The sequence below is a fragment of the Amphiura filiformis genome, chromosome 15, assembly GCF_039555335.1.
Source record: "Amphiura filiformis chromosome 15, Afil_fr2py, whole genome shotgun sequence".
In the NCBI taxonomy this organism is placed as follows: Eukaryota; Metazoa; Echinodermata; class Ophiuroidea; order Amphilepidida; family Amphiuridae; genus Amphiura; species Amphiura filiformis.
In genome coordinates, this window is record NC_092642.1 from 25,026,783 (window position 1) to 25,047,012 (window position 20,230).

General features: G+C 34.3%; 1 protein-coding gene across 1 annotated transcript in view; it reads left to right on the forward strand.

Annotated features, from left to right (window-relative positions):
• Window positions 1-20,230, forward strand: part of LOC140171427 (uncharacterized) — a 443,410-nt gene that overhangs the window by 81,500 nt on the left and 341,680 nt on the right. The window lies entirely within an intron of this gene.

Below are 20,230 nucleotides of genomic sequence, written 5' to 3' on the forward strand. Positions count from 1 at the left end.
CAGCGCAGACGGCAAGGGCTGAAGTAAAAAGTAGAAATTCATTGGATTTGTCACGCGTAAAGTTTAAAAAAATGCTTACAAACCTTACAAACCAATTGTGTATTATTACTTTCAAGTGGCAAATGCATATTATTGTAAATAATTCTAAATTCGAAATAACATAAGTGTGAGTAGATTTCCAACAAATTGCCAACTGTTGATATATCTGACAATTACATTGATATCTTAAACCGATCAAACTAACAGAATGAAAATGTATATGTGATCAAGTTGTCAACCCAGACGACAAAACCTGAAATAGAAAGTAGAAATTCATTGGATTTTTAAATGTTTTTAAAGAAAGCTTGCAAAACTTTGCATTTATCCTATTAGTCATTTTCTCAGTAAGATATATTTACTCAACATATGCAAATATGTTAGTGTAGTGCAAGTTTTAATTGAAATTTATGTTTGTGTAATGGCACATTTTTGACTTCTTGTGGAAGGAGTTCCTCTTTGTTGACTCTATCGCTACCCAGTTTATTATATTGTACGTAAGATGTAGACCTAAAGAAAATACTTATGATCCTTCAGAAGCAGTGGTGGCACCAAGAGAGTGGGGAATGTCACATTAAACAAAACTGTGCTTTCCGTGTGTGGAGGTAAAAAATCCCCTATGCGCGTCCTCCTAAGAACAAAATCTTGACTTCGCCATTGTATAGAAGGAGGTTTATGCTGAGGAAGTATAGCCAGATTTTGTAAGTTTTATGGATATTTTGTGTTTGAAATTAACACAGTAGCATTGTGAAGAGTAGCAATGTATTTTATGTATTTTTATTGTAAAAAGTCTAATTGGGAATTCAATTATAAGTGTATCAAGCTCAGTAGGTCTTGTGGTTCTTGAGTTTAATTGGTGAACAGTTTTATTATATAGAGTAGTGGCTATGTCAGCCTTGTCCTCAATATTAAATCTCTTAATCCAAATCCTAATCCTAATCTTCAATATTAAATCTCTGAATCCAAACCCCTAATCATAATCCTAAAGCCTAATCCTAATTTCTTGGATTGCTGCTTGCTGTTATTCTTAAGTTTGAAAAACTACTTTAGCATGTTTAGTATATTATTCTCCCAGAAACCACAAGTCTTTCAGAGCTTTAAGCTATATAAGATGTATAGTTATCCCTTGTTTGAGGTCATAAAACATGCAGGCTTCGTGCTTCACCAGCCACGGTGTGGTGCTCTGGGGGGGAGGACCATAATATGTAGAAAGAGCATCCAAAATGCCTGATTTGTTTAACATTATGTTTTCATATTTTCTGTCTTGAATTCACCTGATATTTTTTCTGAGGGGCAGTCTTCACACTTGTTACGCCCTCGTGTTGTCCTCCTCAAATCAGTGATATGTGTTGTAAGCTGCGCTGGGATGAAGTGAATGTTTGTTTAATGTTCTTATCTACTATTACTTAATGCTTAATCAATTGTACACAGCTTTTATGAAAATATTACACAGAATACAGTTTAGGCCAGGTAATTCAAATATGTCTTTTGTCTTTGGCACTTAGTTTAAGTGGAATATTTTCTAAGCACCATGCGGCCTGTACACAAAGCTGAAAGATGAAGGTCAGCCAAATCCAATGATATTTGGTATGTAGTCTAGCTAGGTCAGATGGTTCACAACTATGATAGTAAAAAAATCAGGTGACCCCCCTGGGGGAAATTCCATGACCCCCTAAAATTGGCCCTCTTTTGAACTGCCTCGGAATTGATACAGCTTAAATGTGAACAACATTTGACATCATGAAAATGTCCTTTGAAATAACCTGGGTCTGACAGAAAGTTGAACATATTGGAATTGAACTATGCTTTATAAGATGACCTATTCAGAAAAATGTATTTCTTTTGATATGATTACGTAATATCATCGTGGAATTTGGGCAAAAACAGGATTTTTCATAATTTTGAAAGTAGCGAAAAAAGAGCATTTTCAAATCACATTTTCTGCTATATTCAGGCTAACATTGGATCAAACCTTTTGGATAATATAACCAACATGTTGTACTTCTGAAATATGTTAAAATTAGCGTGGGACTTTTTTCCTATACTGCAGGGGAGTATGTTGATTTTGGCGGATTTTCCGGTTTTTGCTTTTTTTTTTGTTGATTGAATTAACGTTTTCCAATGTATAAACATACTAATTATTTTACATTCACAATACGGCTTCAATTCTCAACCAAGGTTATTATTGATTTAAGTTTGATAACTATTTTCATGTGGATTTTGCTCTTTTATTATAGTGGAATTTGTTAATTTTCATGGAATTTGCATATGAATCTCCCTGCTAACTAATGATATGAAACTCGGGTTTCCTAGATTGATATGATATTTATTTTGATTGCTGATTTTAGAAATATGTTTCTAATAACAGAATGTGGTTTTTTTAATGGAATTTGTTTTTTTCCAAATAATTTGTGTCTTTAAACATATTTTCGAAAGTGGAATTTGCAACCAACATTACACTGTTTAGGTAATAAATCATATTTAAAATAAAATTGACTAATATTTAGTTAACTGTTAGATCAGGCAAAAAACAACAATACATTTATAACAAAACAAAACAAACACCACGCCATACTTCATATAGTATCTACTACCAATGCAATGGAATTTTCATTTCTTTTCAAAGGCGAATTTGATAGTGAGTTATCTATCAAATAACATGTACAGGTACTTCAAGCATTGTCTAAAATTGAATGTGAATATGTACATGTAATGATGTACGTTTACAATATCTCATTGAGCGTGAGACTCACGCATTCGGGGACTTTATCAGGTGTCAGATCTATTGCCATTTGGTCTAATACCATTTGGTCTAATACCCATTTTATCTACAGACTTGACATTTAGTATGGAATATTTTCTCGCAAAATTCGAGGACTGGGCTGGAATTTCGGACTTTATGCAAAATTGTTCTGTTATTATCAAAATCAAATGTATAGGGGTTTGAGGTGATATTTCCTAAACAATATTTCCTAGCAATTGGCATTTATCACATTTGAAATACACTTGCAATGTACAAATTTTTGAACATGGGAGGAGATTAAAATATGGCTCTTAAAAGTGGTACGTACCCAGAAAGTTTAAATGACCCCCGGGGTCAAATGTTATAAACTTATGGTACAAAAACAACTGCGCGGATTTCTGGTTGTCCAATGAACTCACGCTGCTTCTTTGTGTACAGTAAGATTGTAAGGGCCATTCAAACTTTCTGAGTGCGTACCACTTTTAAGAGCCATATTTTTAAAGCTCCTCCCACTTTCAAAACTGGTAAATTACAAGTGCATTTCAGTTCTGATGAACACTTATTGGTATTAAGGTTCAGTAAACATCACCTTAAACCTCAATAAATTTGATAATAACAGAATGATGTTGCTCAAATTCAGAAATTTTACCCCCACACAAATCCAATTCAGTCTCCTTAAAACCGCAATTTTAGGATAATTCACTACATTATGAGCGCCATGCATAATGTAAACTAATGGAATTTGGAAAGCACATTTTCTGTCAAAAAATTATGTTACACCATCTCCCGACACACCCGATTAATATTTAGCCCGTGCGGTTTATGCAGACCCCTTCCAGACCAGTCTTGGAATTTTGCAAAATAATATTCCATACTAAATATCAAGTCTGTATATACAAAAGGTCTAGTACCAGAAAGGCTAATTACCACGTCTAATAATCATATAGTCTAATGTCCATTTAGTATAATATTGTTTGGTCCATTAACCAGTATGTCTACTGACCATATAGACTAATAACCATTTGGTCTAATATTTTTGGCCCCCACATATGTGGGGCTTATGTTATCATCCAAATGGTTGACTGGTTGTTTGTTTCTTTGTTTCTTTGTTTGGCTGTCCGGGCGGAAGCAAATTCATTAATCCACTGTGCAGCTTAAACGTAATAACCCATGAACTTCAAACTTGGTTTGGTGATTGGTCATGGTAGCTTGATGTGCTGTATAGTTTTCTGTCATGTAATTGGCATATTTATGAATATTAATGAGCTTATTTGCATATTTTGCCTACATTTTGCAGCTACATTTTCATTAATTCACTCTGCAGCTTAAACGCAATAACCGATCAACTTCAAACTTGATTTGGTGATTGGATATGGTGGCCTGGTGTGCTGTATAGTTTGTGTCATGTTATTTGTATATCAATGAATATTAATTAGCTTATTTGCATATTTTGCCTATATTTTCATTCATCCACTCTGCAGCTTACACGCAATAACCGATAAATTTCAAACTTGGTTTGGTGATTGGATATGGTGGCCTGATAAGCTGTATAGTTTTGTGATATTTATGAATATTGATGAGCTGATTTGCATATTTTGCTTACATTTTCATCAAACCACTCTACAGCTTAAACGCAACAACCGATCATCTTCTAACTTGGTCTTGTGATACATGTAGTATTATGGTGGCCTGATGTGCTGGATAGTTTTGTGTCAATTATTTGCATATATTTTATTGATATTAATGAGCTTATTAACATATTGCATAGGCCCTATTATTTGTTGTTTACACACCTTTGGGTGGGGGCCACCTTAATTATGAACCGCGTAAATTCGAGTATTATTAACAATCTGGCCTAATTACCTTTGATTTAATAACCGTTTGGTCTATTAACCGTATGGTCTAATAACCAGTTATAATCTAATACTATGTCGTGTATTTGCCAATTCATCAAAAAATAAATCGTCTACAACTGGTTACGGGCTGTAAATATATGTAAATGAGACGGGCACGTGTATAAACATACTACATTCATCAAATATAGTGTACCCAAAAAATTAAGAAGAAGACAAATGCGGCCTGCATGTATTGAAAGTGACATTTTGCCGGGCTATTTGTTCTTCTTTCCGGTCTTTACAAGGTATATAAATAATATAACCGGTATAGGCTCATCATGCATCACCGGGGGTGCCACAGGCAAGGGACATGGGCCAGTATGAGTTATCTGTCACTCCAAACTTTAAAACGAAATAGGTTTCTATGGGGTTGACCCATAATTTTCATGTCAAAAAGGGGAGGGGCCTTTGAGGTCTGTAAAGGGGTGTCCCCGAAAATTTTTCGCGATTTGCATCAGCCCCCCCCCCCCCACAAGTGTTTGTGAACGGACCCTAGACTATTGGGTTTTGGTCTAAATGGTAAATAGGACCAACTGGTTATTGTACCAAATGGTTATTGTACCAAATGGTAATCATGGTAATGGGACCAAGTGGATGTAGTATAAAATGTAACAAATTCTCACGCGTCATCAAATTTAATTTAGGGATTCATTCATGAAAACCACGCTTAGACCAGAACATTTTGTGATACTATACTATTTCTTCATCATTATACCATTATTTCTTCAACTGAAATCCCTACGCAGATCAGCCGGTCCTAAACGCTGGGCCATATCGCCGTTGTTTAGTCTCAAACAATCAAGCGCGCTGTTAGGTAGCGCCATGTATGTAGGCATATATGAATGTAAATTATTGACCAAATACAGCCAAAAATGGGATATTTGGACATTAAAAAGTCACTTCTAGGTAAAAACTTGCACTCAGTTGTTATTAATAATCTACATACTGATGTTATATAATATTTTCTTTCTGATTAATACAGATTGTACATAGTATTAGACAATATTAATATGCTCATTTTGATTTTGTTGATTTACGAACTAATGCAAAATGCAATATTTTAAAGACCCCTCATAATAAATTGGAAAAAGATCCCACAATAGAAAAAGCATTTTCCTATAGTCAAAGGATGGGAAATGTTTATCTAAAAAGGTCATATCAAACTCAGCCTGAATAAAGGCAATAGTTAAGTTAGAAATTAGGTAAAATTTGCATTGAGTTTATGAAAAATCCACCTTAATGAAATTGCTGGCTTCTGCAAATTTGTGAGGAGATTCACCAATATATGTATTTTTAATGCCAATTTGTTTGGGACCTGTTGAATTATGGAGTTTCTTACAATATTTCCTTGAAATGCGATGAAAAACTGCTTTTTAAAACATATTTTAGGTGATTTTGGAGCGATTTTTAGGGGGTGGTCATATTTTTTAACGGGGGGCTCCAGAGAATTTTTTAGTGTCGTGATTGAAAAGTGTTATAAAAACCTATCAATGTCCCAAAATATTATTGATGGCGGCCGACCTTCATCTTTCACGTCTGCAGGAAATTAGAAAATATGCCACAAACAAAAAAAAACAACCAACAAACAAAAACAACTTAAAAGTTGTTTTTGTTTGTTGTTTTTTGGCATCTCTTTTTTTATTAAATTAAAATTGTAGGAAATTTTGAAAATACAATAAATTTGTGGGTGTAAAAACAACTTCAAAAACTGCAACATTTACTACAGATTCTTCACATATGGCTCTCCTTCAGTCGATGGACTGACTACACTGTAGATATGTGGATATGCAAAGTTGGAATAATAAATAGTTCCATAATCATAAAGACGTTCTGACAAAAAACATGTTTTCTATTTTACCTGGCCTTTTTATGTTATATTATTCGCCGTAGAAGTGATGATGTAACAGGATTAACTACCATAGCAATAGGTGAAAACCGTTTGAATATATCGCCCTGCACTACAAGCAGGTTGCACTCGCCACCTGTGTATTACTAACATCACCTGTCCTGTGTATGGCTACAATCATAGATTTAGTACAATACCGCTCTTTTCAAAGATACTTTCTTACAGGTGCGATTGATCAGCATAATATGAATATTCTATAGAATTACGATCCATGTCTTTATCCCTGTTCTTTGACATCTATGGTTCAATGCAGAGGTACCGCGTGAACATACTAGTGTGGGCGATATAATTATTCAAAAATTGTTTTCACCTATTGCTATGGTAGTTAATCCTGTTACATCATCACAGTAAAGCGACATTTATAATTTTATACTATTTTTATCCATATATGACTTCATGGCTAAATTTTAATTAACAAAACCAATTAAAAAACGTTATCATAATTTATGATCCACATTAATTAATTGATGCTATCCACTCAGGCCAAGGGCTAGAATGTTTGTGGTTATGGCATCAGATTGAGCAGATTGAGGGAGTAAAACTTATTCTTATAAACATATTTTATAAAACTCATAACTTTGCTAGGGATGTAAGGATTTCAGCAATAATAGGTCTACAAGTTTTAAAACACAAGACAAGAAAATTATTCCTACCTCAGAAGTTTCAGATGGTTACTCCACCCATCTAGTGAGACTGTGATGTTTATCATCAGGTTGCTGATGAGAGATGGGGTAGCCATCTGAAAATTCCGAGGTAGGGATAATTTACTTGTGTTTGGATCAAAACTTTAATCATTAGGGCTGATATTCATAAAACCACGCTAGGCCTAGTTGACAGCTAAAATTGACTTTAGCAAGCTGCTAAGCCTAGCTGATTGCTAATTCTTATTCATAAAACCCAGTTAGAGTTAGCAACATTCTAAAATTTTGCCAAAACTTAGAGTTGATCTGGGGCAGCGCTAAGTCACTAGTTGACAACTAGTCAGTCTGCATTTGGACACCGTACTGACAACATTTATGAAAAACATGATTTATTGTTTTAATTTCATATTAACTGTTGTCAATTATGAAAAATAATGTTCTCAGAATATTCTGTTTCTGAGGTCTTCAGTGTGTTTTACACATAAGAAACTGTCTTAAAAACACACAACAAATTTAGGGTGAATGAATAAACATTGAACTAAGCCAGTATTGTTTAACCAAATTTGCACAAGAAAAATGATTATGATATAGCAAGTAATCTTTAGTTAAGCAGATATGTTCAATCGAAGCAATTCTGTTCAATTGTTTGATACGTAAAATATATATTTTGGAGACATGTTACCAATGTTCTCTTTGGTAAAGATGCATGACTTATTTTCAATAACAAATTATATGTCAATTTGATAAAGATAAATCATGCTTGGCTTTTGTCAGGACAACAAGCAAGATATATCATATGCTATTAAATTATCTAATATTATTTACACAGTGTTGCTCATGAAGCTAAATTATGATTTGCCGTAACAACCTTGTAGGCCTATATAGCTTACAAAATACACATGTAATTTTATTAACGAAATCTCAATGAAGACCATCAGCAATGAGTCATTACATTTTGATCATTTTGACTGTGGTTCAGAGCTCAAGTATAATAGACATGTATTATATAAGCCTATTGTATTAGATGTTACACAACTGTTGAAGGCCATAGCACCCAAAACACCCAAATAAGTTATCAGCTAAATATTTCTAGTTGATAGCTAGTTAGCAAAGTGTTTAGCAAGGTTTTATGAATAAGAAATTAGTTGATTGCTACGTAGCTATCAACTAGTGGATTTAGCATCTTGCTAAGCACTAGTTGGTTGCTAATTTAGCAAGGCTTTATGAATATCGGCCCAGGTCTACATTTTGTTTGGTTACTGAGTATGTTGATAATTATAGAATGTATAGAGATATTAACTCAATCCCCTAGCCTGATTGGATTAGTTTGTACATTGTATGTGTGACATCAAATATGCCATCGAATTCGGTATTGAAATTAGCACAATTTTTAGTTACACCTTTTCACTTCATCGGTCAAATGAAAAGCAATAATTTTCATTTCTTCGGTAAATGTCAGAAGAAAACTATAATGCTTGGTACTGTATATTTTTCACAGGCTTTAACTTGCCCCGTGAGCTTTTTTGGGGGGTCAACGTTTTTGCTTTTAAAAGTAACATAATTCCCTAACGAAAGATATTTCCCAACTTTCTAGAGCACATCATATAGGGTTATATTTCATAGTTTTGTCAGAATTTCGATTTTGATTGCACCGTGTTTCAATTCCGACTTCCAATTTTGTTAACATCAACTCGCGAATGTACCCATGGATGGATGATTTTGCAAGACACAATAGAAATATCGATTATTTCTGCTGGTTATATTAGAAATGAAGTACTGGTTGGACATGTTGGCAGTCGCAAGTGAAAAAAGGTGAAATCAAAACGGATATTCTGACAAAGCTATAATAATAGACCCACACGATGTGCCTTACTGAGGTGGGAATTGGGAAATGTCTTTCTCTACCGAACTATATTAGTTTGAAACGCAAACAAATTAATTCCAAAAAAACCTCACGGGCGAAGTTGAGGCCTGTAAAAATCAAAAATCTTACACTGAAAGGCAATTTCATGCCTAATTTTAACAGCAAGATTTTGTAAACGTATATCCAAGCACTATGTTTTTAACTGACATTACTGAAGAAAAATAAAATTATTGCTTTATATTTTACCGAGAAAATGAATTTCATAGCAAAAAGGTGTATCTACTTTTAGCGCGACTATGCATGACAATAGAAGCTGGTCAGTGGCGTACTGGGTGTTCTTGAGCAGTCAAATGTTACACCCCAGCTTGGAATCTCAACTTGGTACATCCCAGTAACTATTTCATTTAATATATACAGTCCACAACTTATAAGTTCCCCCTAATACTTTTTAAAATAAGTCGAAAAATATTTTACGAAATATAAACATGTAAAAAGATATTTGTTTTACACCTGTGAACCAATTTATAGCGTCACACATCATTGTGTTCAGTCACAATGGTTAATTGTGTAAGAAAAGAGACCGTTTTAAAAGTTGCACCTGAGTCCATAGCAGTCAGGTTTTCTTTAACAAACACATGAATAGGCCTGGCCTACTGTATTGTTTGAAATCTGACTCCTATGGACTCAGATGCCACTTTTAACACTGTTTAAAACGGTCTCTTTTTTACATAATGAACCATTGTGACTGAACGCAATGACGTGTGTCGCAACAATTTGGTCCATATGTGTAAAACATATAAGGCTACTTATATCTTTTTACACCTCTGCATTTCGTCAAATATTTTTCGATTTATTTTAAAAAGTATTTAGGGGGAACTTATAAACTGTGGACCCTATTATAAGGTTAGTTGGCCCGTAACTGTAACTCTAAGATATTACCGTATTAGTTTTTCATGCATGGAGGCCAAAATACTGTATATCCAACATTTTGTGGTGAAATGTCTGAAATTGAACAATAATCTGCCGTTTAAAGGAAGTCTCTGGCAAGTCTATACGGCTGTTTTTATTCAATTTTTATGGCCAATATGAGTTTGTTTAAAATAAAATCACGTGATTCGTGTTTAATAATAATATTATTTTTCTAACATATAAGGCAAAATGTTGTGATTGCCGGAGCTGAGCTTTTCAAGGTTTATCGATATGGTGTGTTATCAGCACAGTGCATTATCATGATTATGAAGATGCTCGCAATTAAAATCCGTGGCAATATATTCTGGAGGTAAACAGTGGCGGCACCAGGATTTTTTCTGGGGAAAGGCCCTTTCCCCAGAAAAAATCCTGGTGCCGCCACTGTTTACCTCCAGAATATATTGCCACGGATTTTAAAGGGGGCAACGTTTTTAGGAGGGCAACCAATGTCCACATTTGCCTAAAATCTGTCATTTTGGTCTAAAAAGTTGAATTTTTAGAATGTTTATTTTGATTGCGGTAGTCTAAGTGGGGAGGGGCCAAAGGTCAGGTTTTGGGCAGATGCCCAAATTGCCCCTCTTTCCGCCTCCACTGAAAGTTAACTATTTCTCTCTTTATCATGAGCATACACAAACCTGACTGAGTCTGGACTCTCCTAAGCTCTTTGTATTTTATATATCCCTTGGTATAGATTGAATATTCTTTTTGGTGATTATATAGTATTCATGTACCTATAGCTGTATATATACATGGCGATTGATATAAATGTAGTCTAGCCGTTCTCAAACTGGTTTGTGACCTATGACCTTTCTTCTTTCTCTTTTTTGTCAAAAGGGTCGTGAATATTAAACAAAGTGTATCAACGTTTTTTAAGTCAGCTAGATTCACTGAAGTATCATTTAGAAAGTGGTATAACGGTAAAAAAGTGAGAAAAAATACATGCACTGAGACTGTTCAACTCAAAATGTCCTTTTACTTTGTGAGTTACTTTTGTTCCAACAGTCTTGTTTATCTAGTTTTAAAGTTATGTAGAAGTTTTATACTTGTATGCATAATACTTCTTTCATCCTGAAAACCGAAAATGAAAATGAAATTCCTGCCATTTTGCAAACATGGTCCACACAATACCACTTTGTTTGTTTGTTTGTTTTCAGGTGGCAAACATTTTATTTTTAGATTTCAATGACAAAACTGCAAATTATACCAATGAAACCTAAAGTTATGTAAATAATATATATTTAAATGCAAAAATTCTGAAAGGGAAATGATTTTCAAAAATTTCAAAATTAAGGTAGGTATTTCAGTACAGAAAAAAACTTTTTTTCTAGTTCTTATTATTGGGTGTTTTTTTAGTTATCAAAATTTGGCGGTGGAGGACAACTTGTTTACTTATTGTTGTTTTGCAATATACATGCCACTATAACATTGTTTTGTCTTTTTCTGGTGGAGAGTTTTGGCTAAGTTCAACCTTTAAGGGGTGGGGTATGAACCTTTGGACAGTATTTATTGTGGGACATTAGAGCACATCAGACATATCGAATTGCATTCTGAATGCGAAGAATGTCCTTCAATATCAAATAATTTTGATTTTTTTTTAATTCGCAATGTAATACACATTTTATGGCAAATGATTAAAAATTGATATTTTTGATATTTAACAGTACTCGAAGTAAACTTTATAAATCTGATAATATGCACTTAAAGTGTATGTAGTGGGATGAAAAGCCGACGATCAATTGAAAATTTTGACCTTTCTTATTGAAGATATGAAATTTTTATCCCAAAACACAAAAAAAAATTAGGTCTTTTGGGGAGAAAAATCCATATCTTCAGTATGAAAGGTCAAAATTTTCAATTGATCGTCGGCTTTTCCTCCCAGCTACATACACTTTAAGAATATAGCATTAGATTTATAAAATTTACTTCGAGGACTGTTATATCAAAAATTTGAAAAATATCAAATTTTTATAATTTGTCATAAAATTTGTATTATATTGTGATTTTCAAAAAATGACAATTATTTGATATCAGAGAGACATTCTTCGTATTCAGAATGCAATTCGATATGTCTGATGTGCTCTCATGTCCCACAAAAAATTACTGTCGAAACGCTCAAAACGCTCATTCCAGATCCCTTAAGTTACTGTCTATATGGGTCTTGCCACATTGCTAATCAAGGCAAATCATGGTCACTCATTCTCTGGTTTTGAGAATCGCTGTTGTAGTTAGCTCCGCATAGCAGTAATACCGCAACATTTAATCATAAAGGGTGTGTGGTAATAAGAAAATGAAGAATACATGTATGAATGAGGAAAAGTTGTTATGAAAATGGCGCTTTCAAGCTTAAATAAACTATATTTCATAGTTAGGCAACATGAAAATTATTATTTTCACGTCCAACTGTCATTAAGGCCCTGCATGTACATGTAACTTTTTGTTATTATTTTTATTATCATTATTATTACTATCTGAAAGCCTGAGTTATGAATGGAGGCACACTATTTTCAGGTGAACTTAAAGGTGGGTGACCCGATTGACAGCCGCATACTCTCACTGGGCCCCATCAAACCTGACTCCATTTTGGCATTATTCCCAGTAAATAATAAGGCTTTAGATATCACCTGCACTGTTCAATGGGTCATTGTGATAATATCATATCTACAAATTGAACTCAAAACTTGGAATCAAATTGTTTTAGTGATAGGCCTCGATGTATTGAACAAAATGAAGCATGTCGCTCATTTGAACAAAATGCCATGTGAAAAAATCGGACACCCACCTATATAAATGCAGGCTATGAATCATAAAGTGTTTGATGATCGATAATACGCCGTAGAAGTGACGTCATAATCGGATTAACTATACCATAGCAATAGATGAATACAATTTTTGAATAGATCGCCCTGCACTACAAGCAGATTGCACTCTAACAAGGTGCGAGTGATCAGCACAATATGCATATTCTATAGAATTACGATACAGGTCTTTATCCCTGTTCTTTGACTTTGATATATTCAAAATTGTATTCATCTATTGCTATGGTAGTTAATCCGATTAACTACGTCACTTCTACGGCGACTAGAGGTTATCCGTGTTTTATAAGCTGCATATCCTATCAGCGACTGCTGTACCTTGTTTAGGATTTTCAAAAGAAGTACCTGCATGTGCAACCATGACTGTTTCAAAAATAGCCCGCCAAAGTGATGCAAGTAACTCCGAGGTCGTGCATTGAATTTGAATGAGGAATACTACGGGAACCAGTGCCTTTTGAGTACGGTACATGAGTAACGTAGATAACCTCAATACTGCCCAGCCCTTCTGCTTCTTATGGACGTGAAACTATTATGCATTCAATTAACTTAGACAAAAAAATTATTTGAAAACAAGATATGTTATATTTAAGATATTATGAAATAAACGTGTCTTAATTATAAGAGATTATAAGACGTAAAAAGATTTTTCTTTCATGACATTTTCTTACAGCAAATCAGTTTTCAATTAAAATATTTTATCTTTTATTAAAGTTAATTGAATGCATAATAACTAATCTTTATGTAGCCTTACATGGATTAAAATAAAATATTGTATTTTAGTTTGTGTTGATTGTTTGTGTTGTTTGTTTATTTTTCTTTAGCCTGGGTCCATATCCAGAGGTAAATTGAAGCAACTGAATGCTATGAGTATTTAACAGATTGAACCACAAATCTACAAATCATTGGGCCCTGGATGTTAGTAAATTAAAAGTGGTGGGTGCAGTACATTACAGAAAACAAAACATGCACACAGCAGGTACATTGAAGCCATAATGTACGATTTCCATCAAATTTTAATTTCTTGGACTTGCATTGTTTATTTCCGATTCTCGCATATAGTAATAATTGTGTCTCGCAATGTCTTACGCCATGCTAGGGTAAAGCATACATGGCCGGATTTACCTATTTTGGGGCCCTGGGCCAGGCCAAATTTTGGAGGCCCCAAACGCACCATGAGGAAGGCATGTGCACTCAAGTGGCCAAGTTTTTAGATTTTACTAGGACATTTGCGCACAAGCACGCGAAAAAAAATCAATTTTAGACTCTTTTAGCCCCAATTGAAGCTGATTTTTGCTATAGTATAGGCCAGTACGCGCGAAGCTCGCAAATTTTTGTACACTTTTGGCCCAAAACTGGTGTTTTTCGGCTAAAATGGAAGATGAACAATGCACAGGGCAATTTTGGGGGCCCAAAAATTTGGGGGCCCTGGGCCTGGGCCCATCTGGCCCTATGGTAAATCCGGCCCTGAAAGCATATAGGCCGCTTCCTAATTAGTTAAAACTTACTTGGTTATTCTTTACCAAAAATGATGAAATATTATTATTAATAACTGTCAGGAAGGTTTTCGGTCATTTTAAGCCCAAATAATGAGGTGAAATGTAATAAACCGGACTGGCTATCTTGGCTGTTTAATGTGAAGTTCTATGGGATATTTAATACAAAATTCAAAATTGGTCCTTCAAACACAACAAATTTGGCTGATTCCAATTACGTGTAAAAATCAGATCTGAAAAAATTAACCAGTTTCATTTTACATGTTTTGATAAATACATCGTACGGTATGGCTTTAATTAACAATGCATGCATAACAGTATACCTGGGGAAAATGAATGGGAAAAATGTGAACAAAGGGATTTAAATGTAGGGTCTGGTGAACACATTCTGCCAAACTAATAATAGAACTGAACTTCAAAACTATGATTACCTCATTGCAAATTTTGTAAATGTGACTCATCCCACAAAACGTAGAAAACATCGAAATTTTACTTTTTGAAATGTTGATCAACCTGTAAGCAAGTCGGCTAATTTTAACAATTGGCTGTCATGTATCTTACAGTATTGTAAGCCATGTGACTGTGTCAAGTGTTTATTGATATTAGACAATCAATACAAAGAAATTTTAAAAAGAAGCTGTAAAGAAATTAATTTTAAACATATTTTTATAAAATGTTTGTAAGGATTAGGACACAATGTACAGCATATATTTCATGCCCATCTCTTGACTGTGCTAATGCCATTAAAATGGACCTATTTTCATGATTTTGTTTTAGCAGTAACATCTCATATCAGGTTTAGACTATGCCATAGTCGATTTTTGATAAACAAAAATGTGTTTTTAATCATGAACGCATTCCGTTGAACTCAAAATTATACTGATGTATATTAGAATTAAAGTATTCAATAGTAAATGGTCATAAAAAGTTTATATAATTAGTGACAGTAAAAGTTTAGTACTCCTATGCCTATATATGTTATTGAATGCAACATATGTTGGCATAATTTTACTGGCTCACTTCAATACTGAACACTTGGGAAGCTAACAAACAGAGGGAGTACGGTGACTGAAAATATCAGATGTGAAAATCTATCAATTGTACACAAATTAATACAAATCAGAGTTTTATGCTTAAAACTACGGAGAAGTCTAACTTATTCCATGACTTTATGTTTATTTTACACATTCCTCAACCTACATAGTCTTCGGAACAAAAATATTTACCAATTGTTTAATGCATGATAAAACTTACTTAAAAAAGTAGGCCCTACTTTGTCAAGTCCCATGCAAATTCATGGAATAAAAATAAATATTAGCAAAATTTAAACTACATTATGTGCCAAATGATTTTAACCCCTAACGTGCATATTTATCTATCCAAATTTGTTTTTTTCCCTTAATAATTAAAGGCCCATTCAGTAATTTGCTCATCCGGAAGATCGTAAAAATAAAATTCAGATTTTGGTACCTTTGTCATTGTCATAGATGTGCTAACATAGCCTGGGAGTAGTTCAGCCGAAGGCCGTGTATTTAAGACAAAATAAGACATTTTACACGAATCTGTAGATACTGACAGTATCTGAATTAGTTATGTATTTGAATAGAGCTTCAACTTCGTCAGTACTGCTGTTTTTTCGTTTTTTGCCAAATTTGTCATTTCAAAAATACCAAATGACAATTTCAATGACTTATCCTTCACTTTTAATCAATTTATAAACAATTTTGCTTCTCCTCAAAACAACTTTGCCCGAAGGCTTACATGCAATTGGGCAATATTTTAAACAAAACTTTCTTTTACAAAACATTATTACGCTGTATGTTTTATGATCAAGCAAACTGTTTGGAACATAATTCCATAAATTAGAAATAACCTTCGTAACGCCCCGGCGTAACGCCCCAGACTTTCGTTATTTAAACGCCAGAAATAGATTGTCCTTATAAGAACCATCAGAGATTGTGGTTTTAAGAACCGTTCATTATCATTGTTAACTTAAACAGGTTTTTGTTTTTAAACATCTTTATAAATTGATTGTTTTTATGTTTGTTTGTAAATTTCGTGCTTTACGCGCTTTGAGTTCCTCATCAGAGATTGTGCCTTATAAGAACCATTCATTTTCATTGTTAACTTAAACAGGTTTTTGTTTTTAAACAAAAACCTGTTCAAGCAATTATTTAAATTGCTTGCCTAAAAACAGAATAACTTGGATGTTAATACTTGACGTAGTGTTTCAATTGTCATGAAGGTGCCTGGGTATGGTGCCTTTTGTTTGTGTTTGTTTGAAACTGCTTTTGGAAACCCACCGAAAGTCATAGGCCCTAATGAAGCAGCCAAAACAATACCAGGTTAAACATGGAAGTCTATAAAAACTTATTAAATAACCTTAAGAAAAAAAAAAAAACATTTGTGGCAACAATAAGCCTTGCATTGAAAGTCATGGTTAAAGTGTGTTGATTACACACCAAAGTTTCCCTACATACACCCCCACTACCCACCTCACACACCTCTGCACCCACCCCACCCTATAGGCCTACATGTACATGACATTACATAATAATATATAGCATAGCTATACATTTAGGTATAGCGCTTGATTATGACCAATATGGTTAGGCCTATATATAGGCCTACATGTCAACTTAAAAACAAACCCGAACACTGATGAATCTCTACAGAAACCCGAACACAAGTCTGAAGGGTGTAATGAAAATGGCAACCCGCGATGGGGGGGGGGGGGGGTATGTCATACAAAATTCACATCGGCGATAGGAGGGACAGAAGATTAAAATCCCCTATAATAACACGCTAATTTTTCTAGGTTTGGACCGTGGATTTTCATGAAAATCAAGCGTGCGTCTCTTAATACGGACTAACCTAGGTAAACAAACACACAGACAGACAAAATGGTTTTCATAATCATGGAATCCATATAAATTGAAATTGCAGGCTATCACGGGAGCAAATTTTAAAATTCACCTCATTTACCAGAAAACCCAATTGGGGATTTGGGCTACCAAATCGCTAGTCGGGCAATCTTCATGATCTTTGCTTTTCAATGGAAAATTGCCCTGGATGACAACAATGAAAATATCGACTATTTCTGCTGGTTGCGCACGAGATAAAAGCACCGAGTTTGACATTTTCAGAGCATGAAGGGAAAAAGGGTAAAATAAAAACGGAAATTCTAACAAAACTATAATATATAGACCCACACGATGTGCTTTACAGAGGTGGGAAATATCTTTCTTTAGCAAACTATATTAGTTTGAGACGCTAAAAAATCAATTCCGTAAAAAGCTCGCAGGCGAACTCAAGGCCTATAAAAATCAAAAATATCACACTAAAAGATACAATTTGATGCTTAATTTTAACACCAGGATTTAAAAAAATGTATATCCAAGCACCAAGTTTTTAACTGACATTACTGAAGAAGAAAAAAATATTGCTTTATATTTGACCGAGAAAATTAATTTCATAGCAAAAAGGTGTATCTCTGAATTGTGCTGATTTTAACATGTATCGATCGACTTTTAGCGCGACTAAGCATTTCTAAAGAATCGGTTGTCCAGGTAGGTGACTGTATTATGATTATAGTGTGTACAGAACAATTACCTAACATACTATATATTTTAAACATATATTATGTAGCTTACATTACACAAATAGTACACTCAAGCGTTACAGTTATGTCGGGTCAAATTTTAACCCGGCACAACCTCCTTCTTTTTTGATGTTCACTGATGTATGTAAAGATGGCTTGAACTCCAACAAATTTGGAAAGTCTGATTCTGTTTACATTGATAAGTTTGTCCTAACTAACTCTATTCAGTGCATATACATAATGCACACACACTTCATCCAACAAAATCTCCCATTTGAAACTTATCCCTATAGTTATAATGACTGCTGCCCCTCTGCTGCGCATCCTGATTCAGCCAAGTTGCTGAGAATAATACATATTTTACAAAATAACTTTACAAACACTGTACGAAAATAAATGAGTGAAATGTAACCTGTATGTCATAGTACTAGTAGCAATTTTTTCATCTCTTAATAATTTGGTCTTCTCATCTGATTTCCTTCCTCAATTAGGATCTAATTTGTCTAAAATCCTGAGCCTCACCACCACCCTTAAATGGACATTCGCTTTTGATTTTCAATTTTTCCTCAAATTTTCTTTTTGGTTACTCTAAGTACAAGTTAATTAATTTTGAGCATAGTAGGTTTGAGGAAATTTTATCATGACATACATGTTGGATTGAATTATCACTAATTGCCTTCATCCCCCCTCCTGGGATTACAATCATAACTATACCTTTTATTGGGGTTGTCGCTTACATTTTTTTAGTAAATTATCAACCAACAATAATTTTCATAAACATTTGTTTATTTATCAAAATAAAAAATGTTGTTGCAACTTTTACGTTAAATTATAAAAGTACCACATCATGAAGACAAAAATAATAACATGGACATTTTTAAAATTTCAGTCAAAAACAACCCCCGAGAAATCTGTAACTTCCATAAATCTACCAATATTGCAAATCATCACACCATGATGATGATCACACGAAAGAAATAATAATTTTCCAACAAACTTCTCAAGGTCAGATATTTCTGTGCACTTGTTGTGATATTGCCTCATTTCAAATATATAGTTTTGGTTTTGGTTTTGGTCACGTGGTTTCCTATTGTCCTGCCGAACCACTTAAACCACTGACATTTGTGTCAGTCAGTTTCGGTTTTGGTTTCAGTTTATTATAAGTGGTGTGGATCGTAAAATTATTTGATTTGAAGTTACCTACTCTAAGTATACAAAAGAAATGTTTAAATTTCGCAGTGCAATATTCACGAGCAGAGAAGTCGAACAAAGCAGTCTACATTTGAAAGCATTGATTTAGTTTGAAAGCATTGACTTGAGACTACGAATTAGCCTAAGCTGATTTCACTGTGAAAATATATAGACCATCGAAATACTTGACAGATTATGACTTCAGTGTTATAAACACTATTATGCACAACTCTATTTATGTGCATGTCGCATGACGGAAGATCAATATCATAGAAAGCTGGTTTAAACTAACTTTTATTCAATTTATTTATTGGAGAATAGAGAGAGAGATAGAAGAGATCGCCAGGGAAAGAGGGTATGTGTGTGTGAGGGGGAGGGGTGAGGGAAAAGGAGAAGAGAAACAGAGGGGAGAGAGCATTGGAAGTGGGAAGGGAAGGAGGGGGAGAGGGGGGCTCAAGAGTGGAGTGGAATAATAGGGAAGAGTCGATATCGAGTGTGGGGGGGGAAGGGAGGAGGTTATATATAGGTGGCGGAGGGAACATAGGTAAGAGGTATGGGTTGTGCTTTCCGGGGAATAATCTAATTCATAATCAAATCATGTACATCATCATGCATCGTTTATATTTCAGACAAATAAACAAAACACCCCCCCCACCCCCACCCCTCAATATATGCACATGATGTCTATGCATAACTTATCAAACGAATTTCGGAACTCGGGTGTAATTTTATGGTCTCATGGAAGTGTGCCACATACGGCAGAGAGCATCAAAAGTCGTCCGCGTTGATAGATATCGATAATGAAAATGTTAGCACAATAGGCTATTATATACGTATGGTTATAGGCCATTATACTTTTGATTATATATACCCTCTTGTGTCCTCCCAGCACAATAGTGTTATGATTGCATACCAGTTCATCTCCACATTTTAATCCCTTGATTTTTGGTTTCTGAACAAAAGAGAAACCAAAACTATATATTTGAAATGAGGGATTGTGTGCAGGGTTGCCAAAAATCTTCAGCCCAAATCATGGATCACATAATCAAAATATCACCCAATTTATCTCTTCTCTCCA